Source organism: Narcine bancroftii, unplaced genomic scaffold (assembly GCF_036971445.1).
Source record: "Narcine bancroftii isolate sNarBan1 unplaced genomic scaffold, sNarBan1.hap1 Scaffold_125, whole genome shotgun sequence".
In the NCBI taxonomy this organism is placed as follows: domain Eukaryota; kingdom Metazoa; phylum Chordata; class Chondrichthyes; order Torpediniformes; family Narcinidae; genus Narcine; species Narcine bancroftii.
This window is the reverse complement of record NW_027211860.1, coordinates 168,676-186,502: the sequence shown is the minus strand read 5'-3', so window position 1 is coordinate 186,502 and position 17,827 is coordinate 168,676. Positions and strand designations below refer to the sequence as shown.

General features: G+C 45.3%; 1 long non-coding RNA gene across 1 annotated transcript; it reads left to right on the top strand.

Moving 5' to 3' along the window:
• The first annotated feature begins 3,697 nt into the window (after positions 1–3,697).
• LOC138750367 (uncharacterized) lies at positions 3,698–16,054 on the top strand. Its single transcript, XR_011349288.1, has 3 exons — positions 3,698–4,076; positions 6,393–6,476; positions 14,235–16,054. It is a non-coding gene; the product is annotated as an uncharacterized lncRNA (long non-coding RNA).
• Positions 16,055–17,827: the final 1,773 nt, after the last annotated feature.

Below are 17,827 nucleotides of genomic sequence, written 5' to 3'. Positions count from 1 at the left end.
AGCACACGTGGGGAATTTAAACCAGAAAAGCCAGTCTTTGTTTTACACTCACCTTGGTTGGATGTCTCTTTATTTGGTAGCGCTGCCGCAGCGGATGCTACAAGTGGATAACTTCTTACTTGCTGCAACCAAACAGGTCTGCAAGATACACCAACCTAAATAGAAAACATGACCAGAAATCCCAGAGATCATAAATTCAAAAGGATTGGTGAAATCTTTACTCTGTATTTTTAACACCAAAGTCCCTATATTTTTAAGGCATTCGATCAAGTAACTGAGAAACATTACATTTTAAACACATGGTACGTCAGGATCAGAAGGATTGGAGCATTATTGTTCAAGTGACACAACTTTAAAAAATAACATCTAACTTTTTTTTTAACATTTTTTATTTTTCACACCATAAATCACATTAGCCATGATACACACTTTTTCCTTTTCACACATATACAGTGACATTTTCTCGTCCCCCCTCCCTCCTCCCAACCCACCCCCCCCACCCCCCCCCATCCATTTAAGGTATACAATCTAGGTTACAATAAACAAGTCAGACAATGTTGTCATTCAACAAAAATACACCAGAAATTCTACTGAGTCCATTCTTTTCTTTCCTTCTCCTTCCATCAACTTAGGTAATGATTGTCCCCGGTAGGTTTTCACTATTGTATTTAATGTAAGGCTCCCATATTTGTTCAAATATTTCGATATTATTTCTTAAACTATGTAATTTTTTCTAATGGAATACATTTATTCATTTCTATATACCATTGTTGTATTTTCAAATTATCTTCCAATTTCCAGGTTGACATAATACATTTTTTTGCTACGGCTAGAGCTATCTTAACAAATCTTTTTTGTGCATCCTCCAAATCAATTCCAAATTCTTTGTTTTTTATGTTACTTAGGAGAAAGATCTCTGGATTCTTTGGTATATTGTTTTCTGTTATTTTATTTAATATCTGATTGAGATCTTACCAAAATTTTTCTACTTTCTCACATGTCCAGATTGCATGATTTGTTGTTCCCATTTCTTTTTTACATCGAAAACATCTATCAGATACTGTTGGGTCCCATTTATTTAACTTTTGAGGTGTAATGTATAGTCTGTGTAACCAGTTATATTGTATCATACGTAGCCTCGTATTTATTGTATTTCTCACCGTTCCAGAACATAATTTCTCCCATGTTTCCTTTTTTATCTTTATATTTAAATCTTGTTCCCATTTTTGTTTAGTTTTACCATTTGTTTCCTCATTATACTTTTCTTGCAGTTTAATATACATATTTGTTATAAATCTTTTGATTAACATTGTATCTGTAATCACATATTCAAGGTTACTTCTCTCTGGCAAACTCAAACTGCTTCCTAATTTATCCTTCAAGTAGGATCTCAATTGGTAATATGCCAGCGCTGTATCTCCAGTTATATGGTACTTATCTCTCATTTGTTCAAAGGATAAGAATCTACTTCCTGACAAACAATTTTCTATTCTTTTAATCCCTTTTTTTTCCCATTCTCTAAAGGAAAGGTTATCTATTGTAAAAGGGAGTAACTTATTTTGCGTCAATATTAGTTTTGGTAATTGATAGTTTGTTTTATTTCTTTCTACATGAATCTTCTTCCAAATATTGAGGAGTTGATGTAATACTGGAGAAGTTCTATGTTGTACCAATTTTTCATCCCATTTATATAATATGTGTTCAGGTATCTTTTCCCCTATTTTATCTAATTCTAATCTCGTCCAGTCTGGTTTTTCCCTCGTTTGATAAAAATCTGATAGGTATCTTAATTGTGCGGCTCTATAATAATTTTTAAAGTTTGGCAATTGTAAGCCTCCTTGTTTATACCATTCTGTTAATTTATCTAGTGCTATCCTCAGTTTCCCCCCTCTCCATAAAAAATTCCTTATTATTTTCTTTAACTCTTTGAAGAATTTTTCTGTCAGTTGTATTGGCAATGCCTGAAATAAGTATAATATCCTTGGAAAAATGTTCATTTTAATACAGTTTATCCTTCCTATTAGTGTTAGTGGTAAATATTTCCAATGCTCTAAATCGTCCTGTAATTTTTTCATTAGTGGATAATAATTGAGTTTATATTGTTGGCCAAGATTTTTGTTTATTTGTACACCTAGGTATCTTATTGCCTGCATTTGCCATCTAAATGGAGATTCCTTCTTAAATTTTGAGAAGTCCGCATTATTCATAGGCATTGCTTCACTTTTATTTACGTTGATCTTGTAACCCGACACTTCTCCATATTCCTTCAATTTCTTATATAATTCTTTTATTGATAGTTCTGGTTCTGTTAAGTATACTATAACTTCATCTGCAAATAGACTGATTTTATATTCCTTGTCTTTTATTTTTATTCCTTTTATATTATTGTCTATTCTTATGTGATACTACAACAGGAAAAACGGATGGAATCAGACACATTCTATGAGCATTGGGAAGCAAAAAATGGATTGGTTTTCCATCCCTTCCTCAGCGACCCAATGACCCCGACAGGTCCTCCCCGACCTGCGACCATAGTGTAGTCCAAAGGATCAATCAGACCCCACAATGGTCGCAAATCGGCGTTTTGCACCCGTGCGAGGAGCCCTGAAGTCTTGTAGGAGTTTATAAACAGTATTATTTTAATTAAAGGAGTTTAGTCCAAAGGTCCCAAAATCGTCGAGTCGGGGGGGAGGGTGGGTCCACGATGGTCGCAAGTCGGGGTTTTGCCCCCGTGCGAGGAGACCTGAAGTCTTAGAGCCTATTTTTAAAATCAAACGATTTGACAAACAAGAACAGACACAGGACACGTAAAACCCAAAATGTGCGGATTGACTTTGTGACTCAGCGTCTCGGGCTCCATCGGCTGGGGGCAGCCATCTTAATTTCTGTGCGCATGCGCGAGTGTCAGTTGGCGCTTTCAAATACGATTCAGTTCGTGGCCCTCAGTTGGGACATGCGTATCAGCCGCGCATGCGCGAACCGAACTCCGTTGCCAACCCACCACGCATGCGCAAACCAGACTTGCCAATCACCTGCCCCCACCCCTTCCCGCTGCAAGTAAGCCCGCGGCCTCCAGCCTCGCCCTGTCGGCGGCATCAGGCCTCACACCGACGCCTCGGCTCGACCCAAACACCCCGCCGGTACCGGCCGGTCCCGGGTGGGGCCCGGTGGACTGCGGGGCGCCCGCTTTCCCTGGACCGCGCCACTGTGGAAGGTTCCGGCGCCTCCGCCAACTTACTCCCATTCGCGCCCGAGGCGACACGACGGACCCCGAGCAGACGACGCTGCCGCAAATGTCCCGCCTCCTCACAGCAAGAGCCAATCAACCCGCGAACCCGCCCATCAATCCAACCCGACTTCAGCTTCCAATCAAATAGCGGCCTCACCGAATCAACCCGTTGCCTCGCGTAACTGAAGCAACCAATCAGCGAGCGAGCGTGCGAATACACAGGTGAACCCAATCAGCATCAGAAGACAAATCAAGCAGTCGAAGGATCAGAAGACCCTTCGGCCCTTCCACTTTTTACTAATCCAACAACAATCAAATCCTTGGGAAACACAGGATCACTTTGTCTTGGCTCCAGGATTCCTCTGATCTCAAGCAATACATTGTACCCCAACTGCAAGGGAGACTATTTATTCTCAATCTTTCCTTCATATTTATTACCGCTTCCAATTTAATGTCTGCTACTTTTTTCAAAGTATTTACATCTAAGTTCAATGCATATGATCCCTCTATGAGTGGGTACGGCAATAAACTCATCACAAGTCCATGGATCCCAATTTCAAATGCACCTTCAAAAGCGGAGAGAATTCCAAGGATATTACATTTTCATTGAAGACATTTCTTAAAGTCTAAGCAGCTGATCGGTTATTGGGAAATTGTGACACTTGGTGTTCGGCTCCTTTGCATTATCCTCTCTCGATCCGTGCTGCTGTGTCCTCTCATAATGTTGTAAGGTCCTCTCCCTTTTTACCAACGACCAAGAGATCTACATTCAAACTTTCCTTCTATCACCTGCTTAAAACACCCCAGAAACAAATCTGACGATCTTTGTGCACTTCTCATGCTTCAGGTAAGGAAACTGTACACGTGACTCCCGATGTAAGATGAGCAAGACCATTCGATGTGAAATTGGAGCGTGCGCGCTACTGTGATGGGTGGAAAGGCGGACACACGCCCAAAAAATCAAGTCAAAGACTCCTTTATTACACTCGCAGCTCTGCTTCTATTCTCTCCCTGCTGCTGTCGACTGGAGTGATGTCACATCCATGCCGGCCTCCAATTGTTTGGTGTTCCCTTCTTTGTTGATTCCTGCCGTGCGCGTTGTCCCCTGGTATGAAAGTTGTTGGTCCCCGTGGACTCTGAACAGTTGCCACATTCGTTGGCCATCTTGTATACAGAGTGGCATCCCAGTTAGCATGATGCCCCACCTCCCTAGAACCAGCGCTGTTCGCTGCTTTCGGTCGCCTATATCTGGGTCGTGGGGGCTGAATTTGCTAATGTCCAGATGTGCTGGTTTGAGGTGGTCAATGGTGAAAGTCTCTTCCTTCGCACCGATATCCAGCACACTCACCATGATGTGTGGAATGAATGATACACACCCGTGAAGTTGAAGTCGAAGACTGGTTCGTTGAACTGGCAGCTCTGCTTATATACTCTCCCGCTACTGATGACAGGTCTTTCGAGACGGCAAAGCCAGCCTCGGATTGGTGGGTGTTCTCGCCATTGCTCATTGCTTCCCACTGTGCGGGATGTCACCTGGGACGAAGATGATTGGTTGCCGCAGGATCTGTGTAGTCACCGTGTTCGTCATCCATCTTGTGTACTGGCTTTCGTCCTGGTGAGCAGGCCACCTCAACCATATATTTTGGAAGAATATGGACCCCATATTTACAAAGGGTGGCTCTAACATTCCCTTTCTGCTTCAGGCCTCAGTTTTTGAAAAGGAACGTTAAAGTAATTGGTTCTCCTGTTGGGGGTCCCTTGTCCTCATTTTTCTACTTTTTCTTTTAGCAAGGGGATGGAGGGGAGATGGGGTGGTTTAATTGGGGGGGGGTGGGATTTCTTTATTCTTTCTTTTAACTATGACAAGTGTATTTATATTTTATTTGTGTTATTATTAATTGTGTGAATTCTTTGTGGATTTTATTTATAAATAATATTTTTTAAAAAATGATCAGAGGTCAATCCACAGGACGTAAAGTGGCCTAGAGCAACACTGGGGACACCCTCCTGCCCCCCACCACCCCAAATATCAATGTGATCCACTATGATCATTGACAAAATCATCGAGGACCCCTTCACCCGGCCAATAGCATCATCCAGCTATTCCCGTCGGGAAAGAGTTCCAGGACTTTCAGAGCCAGTACCACTAGGCCCAGGAACAGCCTCTTCCTCCAGGCAGGGAGAACGTGGAACGATTGATGAGCTGCTCATACAAATACTCCTCCACTCTGCTATTTACTCAACAATATCGAGTAATTTTTCTGGACGTGCTGCACATGTATCATTTGTCTGTTGTGTGAGGGCTTGGTTGTGTGTTTGCGTATGTTTACCCCAAGAACTCTGTTTTATCAGGTCGTACTTGTGCTATCGAAGGGTAATAAATTTGTTCTTGTACTCTGGAGCGGGTGCAGAAGAGATTTTCTGGATCGGAGAATGTATCTCATGAAGCAAAGTTGACTGAGTAGGGCTTTTCTCTTCCCCTCCCCCAACGCCACAAAATTGACTTTATTTACAAATTATTTCCAAAGAGGAAGACCATTACAAGTCTTTTCTCCTCCTCCTGTTGTATCCAGATATTCCCTTCACTACACATTGCTGTATATGTCTCTGTTTACCTTCATTGCCACCACTTTGATACCGTGTGGTTACTGCCCCCCTCTGCTGTTGGAGGAGTTCCCCTTGCTCTCAGCCTCTCAGTGCACGGTTATGGAAGGATTATGATCCATCCCCATAGTGCCTTCGTGTTGGCTACGCCAAGCCTCCGTGCATCCCTCAGCATGTACGCCTGCAGCCTGGAATGTGCCAGTCGGCAGCGGTCCCTCCCCGACATATCCGCTTGCTGAAAGACTGACAGGACACGTTTAACATAGATCATGAGAGCACAGTACAAGCACTTCAGCCCGCGATGTTGTGCCGACCGATGTATTCATACCAAAATAAAAATAACTAACCCCTTCCTCCCTCATAACCCTCCATTTTTCTTTCATCCACGTGACTCAGAGCCTCTTAAATGCCCCTAAGGTTTCAGCCTTCACCACCATCCCAGTTCTAGGGCTCGTTCCATGTCCATGACCTGGTACACATACACTGCATTCCCTCCCCTTGTCACCCTCCTGCTCCGCCCACCCCGAGCCAGTAGTGAAGGTGGTTTCTGTCCCAACAGGTGTTGCAGACCTCATCCAGGGAGCAGATCCGGGAGATGAACCCAAACTGCAACGAATTCAGCTTCCCGCAGATCAAAGCCAAGGTGAGTGACCCGAGGTGAACCAGAGCTCCAGGGGTGGTTTTGTCCTCTGGGTCCTTCCCTAATACTGTCCCCTGTCACCCACCTGGCCCTTCCCCAAAGCCCTCATCTCCAACCAGGCCTGTCCCCAAACCCCTCACCCTGCTGAGATCATCCCCAAAATACTGTCAGGCCTGTCAACAAAGCCCCTATTCCCCACTGGGCCCATCCCCAATGCTCCACCCATTGCTTGGACCGTCTCCAGAGCTCCTGTCTCCCACCAGGGCTTTCAACAAGCCCCTGTCCCACAACATGCCCAGCCAAAAGTCCCTGTCCCCGTCCCCCACGCCAATTCGCCTGTATCCAAAGGCCCAACATCAGGTCTGTCCTCCCACCAGACCAGTTCCTTCACTGGGACCCTCTCCAATCGATTACCCATCACAACTACCCCACCAAAGTTCTTTAACCTTCCCCTTCCCCCACCCACAGGCCTTGGTATCTGAGCTGCTCCTAGGACCCCTAGACAGTGGAGATGTGGGGAGGGCAGTGGTCCATCTCCTTCCCGTTGACAGTGTCCCATACCTTCACAAAGCTGGGGAATCCCCTGACCCTTGGCACACAGATATCTATCCCATCTGAGCCAGTCCTCTCTCTCTCTCTCTCTCTCCCCCCACCATCCTGGAGAATGTGGCCCAGTTCAGCTAGCTGCTACAGTACACACTGCCCTTCACCTCTTCCCCAGGATTCCTGCTCCCACTTGTCCTTCAACGAGCTGTGTGCCCACAGCCAGGAGCTTCCCCCTCCTAGTTACCCTTGGCCCTGTGGGTGAGTGGGTGGGACATGACAAGGGTTTGTAGGTGGTGGAATTGGGGTAAGAAAGTTTTCGTGAGACCTGGGAAAGAGAACGGTGATCATCCAGCCGGTGTCAGGCATTGAAGACGGAGTCAATGGGCAGTCCCCTGCCGGGTCCATCCCCCAGCATGTCTATCTCCAAAACTGACCCCGCCAGGTCCATCCTCAATATCATCCCCTGCCGGGTCCATCCACAATCCCCTCCCCTGCTGGGTCCAACCCCAAAACCGTCCCCCGCTGAATCTGTCCCCAATACCGTCCCCCGCCGGGTCCATCCCCAATTCTGTGCACGCCGGGTCCATCCAAAATCCTGCCTCCCTCCGAGTCCATCCCCAATCTTGTCCCCCACTGGGTCCAACCCCAATACCGTCCCCCACCTGATCCATCCCAATACCATCCCCCACCGGATCCATTCCCAAACGCATCCCCGCCAGGTCCATCAACATCCCATCTCCTGCTGTGTCCATCCCCAATGCCATTCCCAACTTGGTCTGTCACTAATTCTTTTGCCCGACAGGTCCTCCCACAAACCCACTGGTCTCTCCCCAAAGCCCCTGACCTCCACCAGGTCCATTTCCAAAGCCATTGTCCCCCACCGGCTGGTCACCAAAGCTCCTGCCTCCCCACAGGATCTGTCCTGAAGCCCCAGCCCTCATGTCTGTCATGTCTGTCCTCCCACTGGACCGATCCTCTCGATCACCATTCAGAACTACCCCTCCCCAATTCCCGAACCTACCCCTTCCCCCACTGACAGGCCTTGGAACCTGAGCTGCTCCTGGGACCCCCAGATGGTGGAGATGTGGGGAGGGCAGTGGTCCAGTCTCCTTGCCGGTGGCAGTGTCCCAGACCTTCACCGAGCTGGGGAATTCCTTGACCCTTGGCACCGGGACATCTGTCCCATCTGAGCCAGTTCTCTCTCTCCCCCCCACCCTGGAGGCTGTGACCCTGTGTAGCTGGCTGCTACAGTACACACTGCCCTTCACCTCTTGCCCCAGGACTCCTGCTCTCACTTGTCCTTCGACAAGCTTTGTGACTACAGGCTGGACCTTCCCCCACCTTGCTACCCTTGGCCCTGTGGGCGAGTGGGTGGGCCATGACGAGGGGGTTGTAGGTGATGGAATTGGGTAAGAAAATTTGGGTGAGAGCCAGGAGAGACTGGTGATCATCTGGCCAGGGAGAGGCATTAGGGACAGAGTCACTGGGCAGGGGTCAGAGTCTCAGGGAAACAAGGGCACTGGAATTGGAAGCAATCACAGCTCATGGAAAGTAGGAGGAAGAACCCTGGGAATAATTGAGAGTGGCGAGGTTAGTGCCGCGGTTAGAAAAATGCTGATAAGGGGCCAGCGAGCCAGGTTCAAATTTGACACTGTCTCTGGGGAGTTGTACATTCTTCTTGTGTCTGCGTGCATTTCCACCAGTTGCTCCTGGTCCTTCCACCATTTAAAACGTACCGGGGCTTGGAGGTCTTTGGTGTAATTGAGTGGTTGTGGCTCAGAGGCTGAAAGGGCCTGTTCCCGGGCTGCATGTGTCAATCTAAAATCTCCATCTAAAATGATAGTCCTGCCTGTCATGAATTATTTAAGGATTCAACTCAAAAGTGTGGACAAGATAGACAACTCCGAAACCATCCTTTTGGCCCTTCTTTTCTGCTGGCCAAGCTGCTTGCAAACAGTCCATATCCCTCTCATCCTTTTCATTCCACAGACCCATTCAACTCGCATTGCATTGTCAATCTCACGGCCTGTTGGAAGAAGTTATTTCCCTGTCTGGCAGCCTGATTTTGTTCCTCCATATCTCCTTCCTGATGGTAGTGGGTCAAAGATGCTGTGTGTTGGATGTCTGCGGGTCTATTTACAGGCCCCATCCCTGGACAATCAGAGGCCCCTTGTCTCGAAGTCCCATCCATGTGGCCCCTCACTCATCAATCCCTCGTCGGAACACAACTACCCCCTCCTTACCTACCTCTACCAGCCCTTAGTATCCTCATGACAGTTCCAGGCACCTGTTATGTCGACCCTTGATGACCTGCGCCAGCTCTAATTTGGACCCTGGCCTCACCTAAACCATTGGAATAACCTGCGCCTTTTACCCTCGAGAGCCCGAGGGAATCTGCACCCTCAGCAGTGTCCTGCTGGTGCACCATCGAATGCCCTCCATCCCCTTCCACGGGTTCCCTGCTGTTATCATGCTCCTGCATGGACCCCACCCTGGCAAAACTACCCATATTTTCACTGATCCCTCTGTGCCTCTACATTTCGTCCAGGGTTCAGGGTTGTGCTGGGGGACTGGTGGAGAATAAAACAACAATATCAGGAGACAGGGAGCAGTGTAGAGACCCCCAGATCTGCAAGATGGGGACAGTACAGAGACCCCCAGCTCCCGGAGACAGGGAGCAGCACAGAGACCCCCCAGTTCTGGGAGACCGGCTGAGTTGTACACAAGTCTGTAAGTGGCTGGACCAGGAAGTATACAAATCTATGTTCCAGGGTAAACTGGAACAAAAGCGAGGAATGCACTTTGGTAAATCAGTCCGCTGTCCTTTTCACAGTCAGATCTGACTACCTGAAGGTGTCGGGGATCTGGCTTGGAGAGGCCGAGGCATGCAACAAAAAAATGGTCAGAGCCGATTGTAAAAGTCCACCAGAAACTGGGTCTGTGGGAATGACATTCCCTCTCAGTAATGGGGAAGAACCTGGTCATCAGGTGCAAGGTGCTCTCGGTACTGCTGCATGTGATGCAGGCGTGGCCCATCCCACACACCTCTGCCCTGGCTATTACCAGAGCAGTTTCCCTCTTCATGTGGGGATCCAAAATGGATGGAGTGGGAAGGAGGTCCATGTACATCGCCAGACTATGGTGTTATGAGCCCAAAGGACCCCAAAACCCAGCAGCAATAGACATTCACCAGGACGAGTAGTTATATAAAGATAAGTTGTTTTTAATTATCTTTAAACATGAAAACAGAATCAAACTTTAACTTATCTCTATTAACTTAACTAACCTTAATCCCCTTCTAAGTCTAAGTGCACATGTATGATGTGTGTGTAAATATAAGAAACGTTATTTGGTTCACAGTTCAATCTCACTTCTCATTCTTCTAAGTTCATTGGTTGTAGGCAATTCTGATACTGTGCACGGAATTGAACATGTATAAAGTTTATCAGGCTTTGCCACTCAGGAAAGTTCTGTAGGGTTTGCAGAGAGAGATTTGTTGTTCCAGGATTTTCACAACTGATCTAACACCATTAGTCAGCTCAATGTGTCGCTGATAAAACTTGGCCCATCAGGGTTCTCCAGATGATAACTTATTTCTTTCAGGCTAGCACTGTGGTCCTTCCTGTTTCACTTATTCCGAGAGTAACATCAGGCAGCTAGCACTTCCAGCGAGCACCTAGGATTAGGTGGAGGTTAAACATGTGGCTCAAGGGGTGGAGTCAGAGACTGGGTTTCAATTCTTGGACAACTGGGACCTTTTTTGGGGAAGCTGGGACCTATACCATAATGATGGGTGACATCTTAATCTCAGAGGGACCAGACTCCTGGCGGGGGCATTTGCTAGGGCTGTCAGGAGGGGTTTAAACTAGTATGGTTGGGGACAGGGTTTCAAGTTAGGCAGGACAGTAGGGTGAGGGTTAGTAGGATAAGGAAAGAGACAAGTTTAGATAATTTGAGGGAGGAAAAGCAGGAAGTAGTAAACAGATACTGCAGTGAAAATTGTGAGAATGGTATAGAGGAGGATATGCAGTAGGTAGGATGTAGGAGATCCCTGAGTTGTATTTATTTTAATGCGAGGATTAATGTGGATTGACATGTGGCATTATGATGTGTGGCCATTAGCGAGACATGGTTGAAAGAAGGTTGTGACTGGCAGTTGAATGTTCCACGATTTTGCTGCTTCAGATGTGACAGAGTTGGTGGATTAAGAGGGGGAGGTGGGCATTACATGTCAGGGAGGATATTACAGCAGTGCTGAGGCAAGATAGACTGGAGGGCTCGTCAAAAGAGGCAGTGTGGGTAGAGCTGAAAAATAAGAAGGGTGAGGTTATTATTTTGGGGATTATTAAAGGCCTCCAAATGGGGAAAGGGAACGAGGAGAGCAAATGTGCAAGGAAATAGGTGAAATGTGCAAGTGAAATAGGGTGGTGTTGGTTGGGGATTTCAATTTTCCAAACATCGATTGGGAAACACAGTCAGTAAAAGGGCAGGATGGCTTAGTATTTATGCATTGTGTTCAGGATTGCTTTTTGCAGCAATATGTTGAGATGCCAACTAGAGTGGGAGCAGTGTTCGATCTGTTGTTTGGGAATGCAATGGGGCAGGTGACGGAGGTGAGCGTTAGGGAGAACTTCGGATCCAGTGATCATTTTGACATACTCTTAAGAACTTGAAGAGGGAAATTAGAAAGACAAAAAGAAGGGATGAGGTGTCCATAGCTAATAAGGCGAAGGTGAATCCTCAGGGTTTTTTCAGATCTTTGGCTTGGCTTCGCGGACGAAGATTTATGGAGGGGGTAAAAAGTCCACGTCAGCTGCAGACTCGTTTATGGCTGACAAGTCCGATGCGGGACAGGCAGACACGATTGCAGCGGTTGCAGGGGAAAATTGGTTGGTTGGGGATGGGTGTTGGGTTTTTCCTCCTTTGCCTTTTGTCAGTGAGGTAGGCTCTGCGGTCTTCTTCAAAGGAGGTTGCTGCCCGCCAAACTGTGAGGCGCCAAGATGCACGGTTTGAGGCGATATCAGCCCACTGGCGGTGGTCAATGTGGCAGGCACCAAGAGATTTCTTTAGGCAGTCCTTGTACCTTTTCTTTGGTGCACCTCTGTCACGGTGGCCAGTGGAGAGCTCGCCATATAACACGATCTTGGGAAGGCGATGGTCCTCCATTCTGGAGATGTGACCCATCCAGCGCAGATATGTGAACAGTAAAAGGAGGGTTAAACATAGAATAGGTCGACTGGATGATGGGACCAGTGAACTATGTCAGGAACCGGATGAGATGGAGAAATATTGAACAATTTGTTCTCGTCTGTATTCACGAGGGAAACGGACATTGGGCAATACAAGATAAGAGAGGCAAAGGGGTTAGTTATGGAAAGGATAAGGATTAGTAAAGTGAGAGGTTTGGAGCTTCTTGGGTCAATTCAAGTGGATAAGTCTCCTGGTCCTGATGAGATTTTTCCCAGGACTTTAAGGGAGGTCAGGGAACAAATAGCGGGGGCACTGACAGCGATTTTTCAAAGATCACTGGAGGAGGGTGTGGTGCCGTGGGATTGGAGGGTTGCAAATGTAGTTCTGTTGTTCAAAAAAGGCAGTAGGTGGAGTCCAAGTAATTATCGGCCAGTAAGTTTGACTTCCGAGTGGGGAAGATTATGGATGATATACTTCGAGATAGTATGTACAAATATCTGGATAGGCAGGGATAGATCAGGGGCACCCAGCATGGGTTTGTGAAAGGAAAATCATGTTTGATGAATCTTGTTGAATTTTTTTGAAGAGTTGACAAGAAAAGTGGATGAAGGTCGGATGGTTGATGAGATCTATTTGAATTTTAGTAAGACTTTTGATAAGGTTCTGCATGTAAGGTTATTTAGGAAGGTTCAGTCATTAGGGATTAATAGATAGTGGGATGGGTTCAGAAGTGGCTGGGAGATAGACAGCAGAGAGTCATGGTGGGCAACTATATGTCATGTTGGAAGCCTGTGACAAGTGGAGTGCCTCAGGGATCGATGCTGGGTCCCTTGTTGTTTATCATTAATATTAATGATTTAGAGGAGGGTGTGGTTAACTGGGTAAGCAAATATGCAGACGATACGAAAATAGGGGGAGTGGTGGACAGTGAGGTAGACTTTCTTGGAATAAAGGATTTGGTTTGTTTGGAAAAGATGGCAGATGGAATTTAACGTTGACAAGTGTGAGGTGCTGCATTCCGGAAAAAAAAATACAAATAGAACATATGCAGTTATGGGGAGGGGGTAGAGGAATGAAGAGGAACAGAGGGATCTTGGAGTTATGGTACAGAGTTCACTGAAGGTGGGTTCCCAGGTAGACAGGGTGGTTAAGAAGGCATATGACATGCTGGCCTTCATAAATCATAGCATAGGCTAGAGTGCAGCTGTTTAAGGCATTGGTGAGGCCATGTTTGGAGAATTGTGTTCAGTTCTGGTCTCCAAATTATAGGAAGAATATAGATAAGGTGGAGAAGGTGCAGAGATTTATAAGAATGTTGCCTGGCTTACAGCATCTGCATTACAGTGAGAGATTAAGGAGACTGGGACTTTATTCATTGGGACGTAGACGAATGAGAGGGGACAATATAGCTATTTAAAATTATGAAAGGAATAGATAGACGAAACATAGACAGACACTTTCCCGTGAGGGAAGGGAAGGTTGGAACAAGAGGCCATGAGTTAATGGTAAGGAGGCAAAACTTCTGGAGAAATTTTAGAGGATGCTTCTTCACTCAGAGAGTGGAGGCAGAATAGAATGATCTTCCGAATGAGATAGTTGCGGCAGGGTCCCTTCTGTCATTTAAGAGAAGGTTGGATGTGTACATGGAGGTGAGGGGGTTGGAGGGATATTGGCAGAAATCGGGAGGATTGAGCTAGTGGAGTTGTTCTAGTGAACCGGTGCAGTCTCAAAAGGCTGACATGGCCTGTTTCTGCTCTGTAAATGGTTATATGGTTACATGGTGACACAGTTTTCATTTCAATGTCCCATCTCTCGTTACACAACTCTCTGCTCTCCACGTTCATGCTGCACATTTCTTCACTGCTGTTATGGCTGGACTCAGAAAATGATTTTGATATTTATTCAACTTCAGTTTTGTATCTGCTTCATATCTCTGACCAAGCACAAATATTCTCACACCCTTTTGTATTTTAATCTTCATAATTTGTCCTAATAATAGACTGAAATCCTTTCACTTTTACAAAGGTCCAAACCGAATGGAAAGAAAAGTCTCAATCACCTGATTACATTGAAAACATTTCTCGGAATAATTGGAGATAAGTCCATTTAATTTATATGTAGTATAGCAAAATTGATGTGGAGATTTTTATTTTTATATCTGGCATTAATCATATTTGTAACACTCTTGACACAATCCTGACCCTATTTCTTCTTGAATTTGTATATTTCAATCTTCACACCACTCTGAACAGCTTCTTTCTGAAATCGTCACATCCAAGCCCGACTCCCATCTTTCTCATGACCTCTGCTATCCTGGTTTTGGATTTTCTCTCTGGAGAGCATCGTACATTTCATTGATAACTTTGGGTGTATTTCCCATCCGACTCTTTGTTCCATTTCACTAATTTTAGGTGGAGTCAATGTTGGTCCCTATCTTTCTCTTAAGAACGATCTAAGCGGGAGAAAACAGAAGGTCCCACTTGCCTCTCCGTATTTGTGTTTAATTGTTTGAAGAATTTCTTCCATGTAGCATCTTCAAAATATCATATACTCTGTCATAACATAAATTTAATATTCTATTGCCTCTGTTCATAGGTAATAACACATTTTGACATACTTTGCTTCCCCTCCTCCATTGTTGTCACATTCGTGTGGGTCCCACAGATTAAGAACCAGACCAAAGCGGAGGTACAAAGCACACATTTATTTCGGGGATGGAAACAGGACAACAGGGTTGATATGTTAGGCAAGCCTCTACACTTCTAATTAGGAGGGAGAAACCGACAGAGACGGGGAAATTACATGAACATACACATTCAACATTCAGGATCAAGTTGATAAAAGGTGAGGAGGAATGCAGTGGTCATTGGGGACTCCATTGTTAGAGGTACAGACAAGAGATTCTGTGAGCCAGATAGGTATACCCGCATGGCGTGCTGCCTCCCTGGTGCAAGGGTACGGGAATATCTCAAATCGGGTCCAGAGTATTCTGAAAGGAGACTGTGAGCAGCCTGATGTCTTGGTACATGCCTCATTGGGTACCAATGACATAGATAAAAAGAGGGAGGAGGTACTAAAAAAGAATTACAGCGAGCTGGGACAGAAGCTAAGAAAAAGGACCGCCAGGGTGGTGATCTCTGGATTGCTACCTGTGCCAAGTGCAACTGAGGACAAAAATGGAAGGTTAAGACAAATGAATGTGTGGCTGAGGGGCTGGTGTAAAAGACAGGGTTTTGGCTTCTTGGATCATTGGGATCTCTTTTGGGGAAGTCATGACCTTTACAAGAAGGATGGGTTACACCTAGACCCAAAAGGGGTCAATATATTGGCAGCTAGGTTTGGTACAGCCGTCGGATGCGGTTTAAACTAATTTGGCAGGGGGATGGGAACCTGTTTGATAGGGCAAAGGACAGGAAAGATAAAATAGGAAAATTTAGGTTGGGCAGCGAAAGTAAAAAAATCAGAAAGAGCAGGGAAGGTAAAAAAAAGCACATTTGAAGGCTTTATATCTTAATGCAAGAAGCTTTCGGAACAAGGTAGATGAATTGGCTGTGGACATTGAGACAAACAAATACGATTTGATTGGGATTACAGAAACATGGCTGCAAGGTGGGCAAGCCTGGAAACTTAACATCCCGGGGTATACGATATTTAGGAGGGATCGGCAAGAAAGAAAAGGGGGTGGGGTAGCATTGATGGTGAGAGAAGGGACCGACACGATTGACAGAAAGGATATTAACTTGGAAGATACCGAATCTATATGGGTAGAACTGAGGAATAGCAAGGGGCGGAAAACGTTAGTGGGGGTGGTATATAGGCCTCCAAATAGTAATGTAGAGGTGAGGGAAGGCATAAAAAGAGAAATTAGATAAGGGAACAGCTGTCGGAGACTTTAATTTACATATTGATTGGACTAGCCAAATTTGTAAAAATACTGAGGAGGAGGAGTTCCTTGAATGTTTACGGGACGGTTATCTAGACCAATATGTCGAGGAACCAGCTCGGGAGCAGGCCATTTTAGACTGGGTATTATGCAATGAAAAGGGGCTAATCAGCAATTTTGTTGTACGAGGTCCTTTGGGTAGCAGCGATCACAATATGATCGAATTCACACTCGACATGGAGAGTGAAGAAATTAAAACCGAGACTAAGGTCCTGAATTTAAATAAAGGGAATTATGATGGTATGTGATGGGAGTTGAGTAAGATTGATTGGGTGGTGTTTATGGGGGGCGGGGGGGTTGACGGTGGATAGACAATGGAAAGCATTCACAGATCTAATGGAAGAATTCCAGAAATCGTTTATACCAGTTTGGCATAAAAATAAACCAAAAAAGGTGACTCAACCGTGTATAACAAGGGATATTAGAGACAGCATTAGGTCCAAAGAGAGAGAATATCAATTGGCGAAAAAAGTACCAAATCCGAAGACTGGGAACAGTTCAAGATGCAGCAAAGGAGGACAAAGGGATTAATCAAGAAGGCAAAAATAAATTACGAGAGTAAGCTTGCGGCAAACATAAAAACCAACTGCAAAAGCTTTTATAGATATGTCAAGAGGAAAAGATTGGTGAAATCCAGAGTAGGTCCTGTTAGAAATAGAAGTACCTTTAAAGAAATTGCTCGAGACAAATATTGAGAACAAAGAACATTTATTACAACAACAATGCAAAGTTGGGTGCTTCCCCTTACCCTGGGAATAAACACCCATACTGGGGCTCACCCAACATTTATACAGTAAATTTCAGTATCAGAATACCCTCCCCCTTACATTCTTCTGCCCCCTGGATGGGTTTGGCAGAGGCAATCCTTCCTGCTTACGTGCAGTTTCAGTAGACTTGGAGGAACAGGGGGTATCCTGTCGGTGTCTTCTTATGCCATTATTCTCATTGTCCTTATTCACATCCTAGCCCTTGTCCTCATTCACACCTTCCCGACTCTCAGGGCTACAGTCCCTTCATCTGCAGGGTTCGTTAATCTTGTCTAGGGTTTACTAGTTAAATATGCATACTTGAAAAATCTGTTGTATGGCTTACTAATTATATATGTATAACTTGCTAATACTGTCTAAGGTCTTCTAATTATTTATGCAAGCCTTGCTAATTCTATCTGGGGCTTGGCGACCCTTATCTCGTTCAGACTAACTCTACTTCTATTCTCAATTGTCTGTCCTTCTCTCCTTCATTCAGTGAACTTGCTGGTGTAGGAGATTCTTATCTTACTCAGACAGTGTCAGCTTCCTGCCTTCTAATATCCATGTCTCATGTTTTTTGCACTGGCTTCATTCATTTACTTATGTATCAATTTTATTTTCTTCATGTTCATATTGCAATGTTAGTTTTTCTCATCTCTCACAATCCTCACTTTTCTTTTAGATCAGTAATACTGATCTCACGCAATGATCAGTGTTACTGATCTCAGTGTTACTGGTCTCTCACATTCCTCCGTTTTCTTTTAGATCGGTATTACTGATGCGGTAAAGTGGAACTTGTCGGTTTTCCCAGCTGGTCAATAAACGGATAGCAGTTTCCATGTCCTCAGAAAGATGTTGGGAAGCGTACATCCTTTGGGTGTAAGTGTTCTGACGAAAGGGTTGATGAGTTAAACGATGTGTACCAG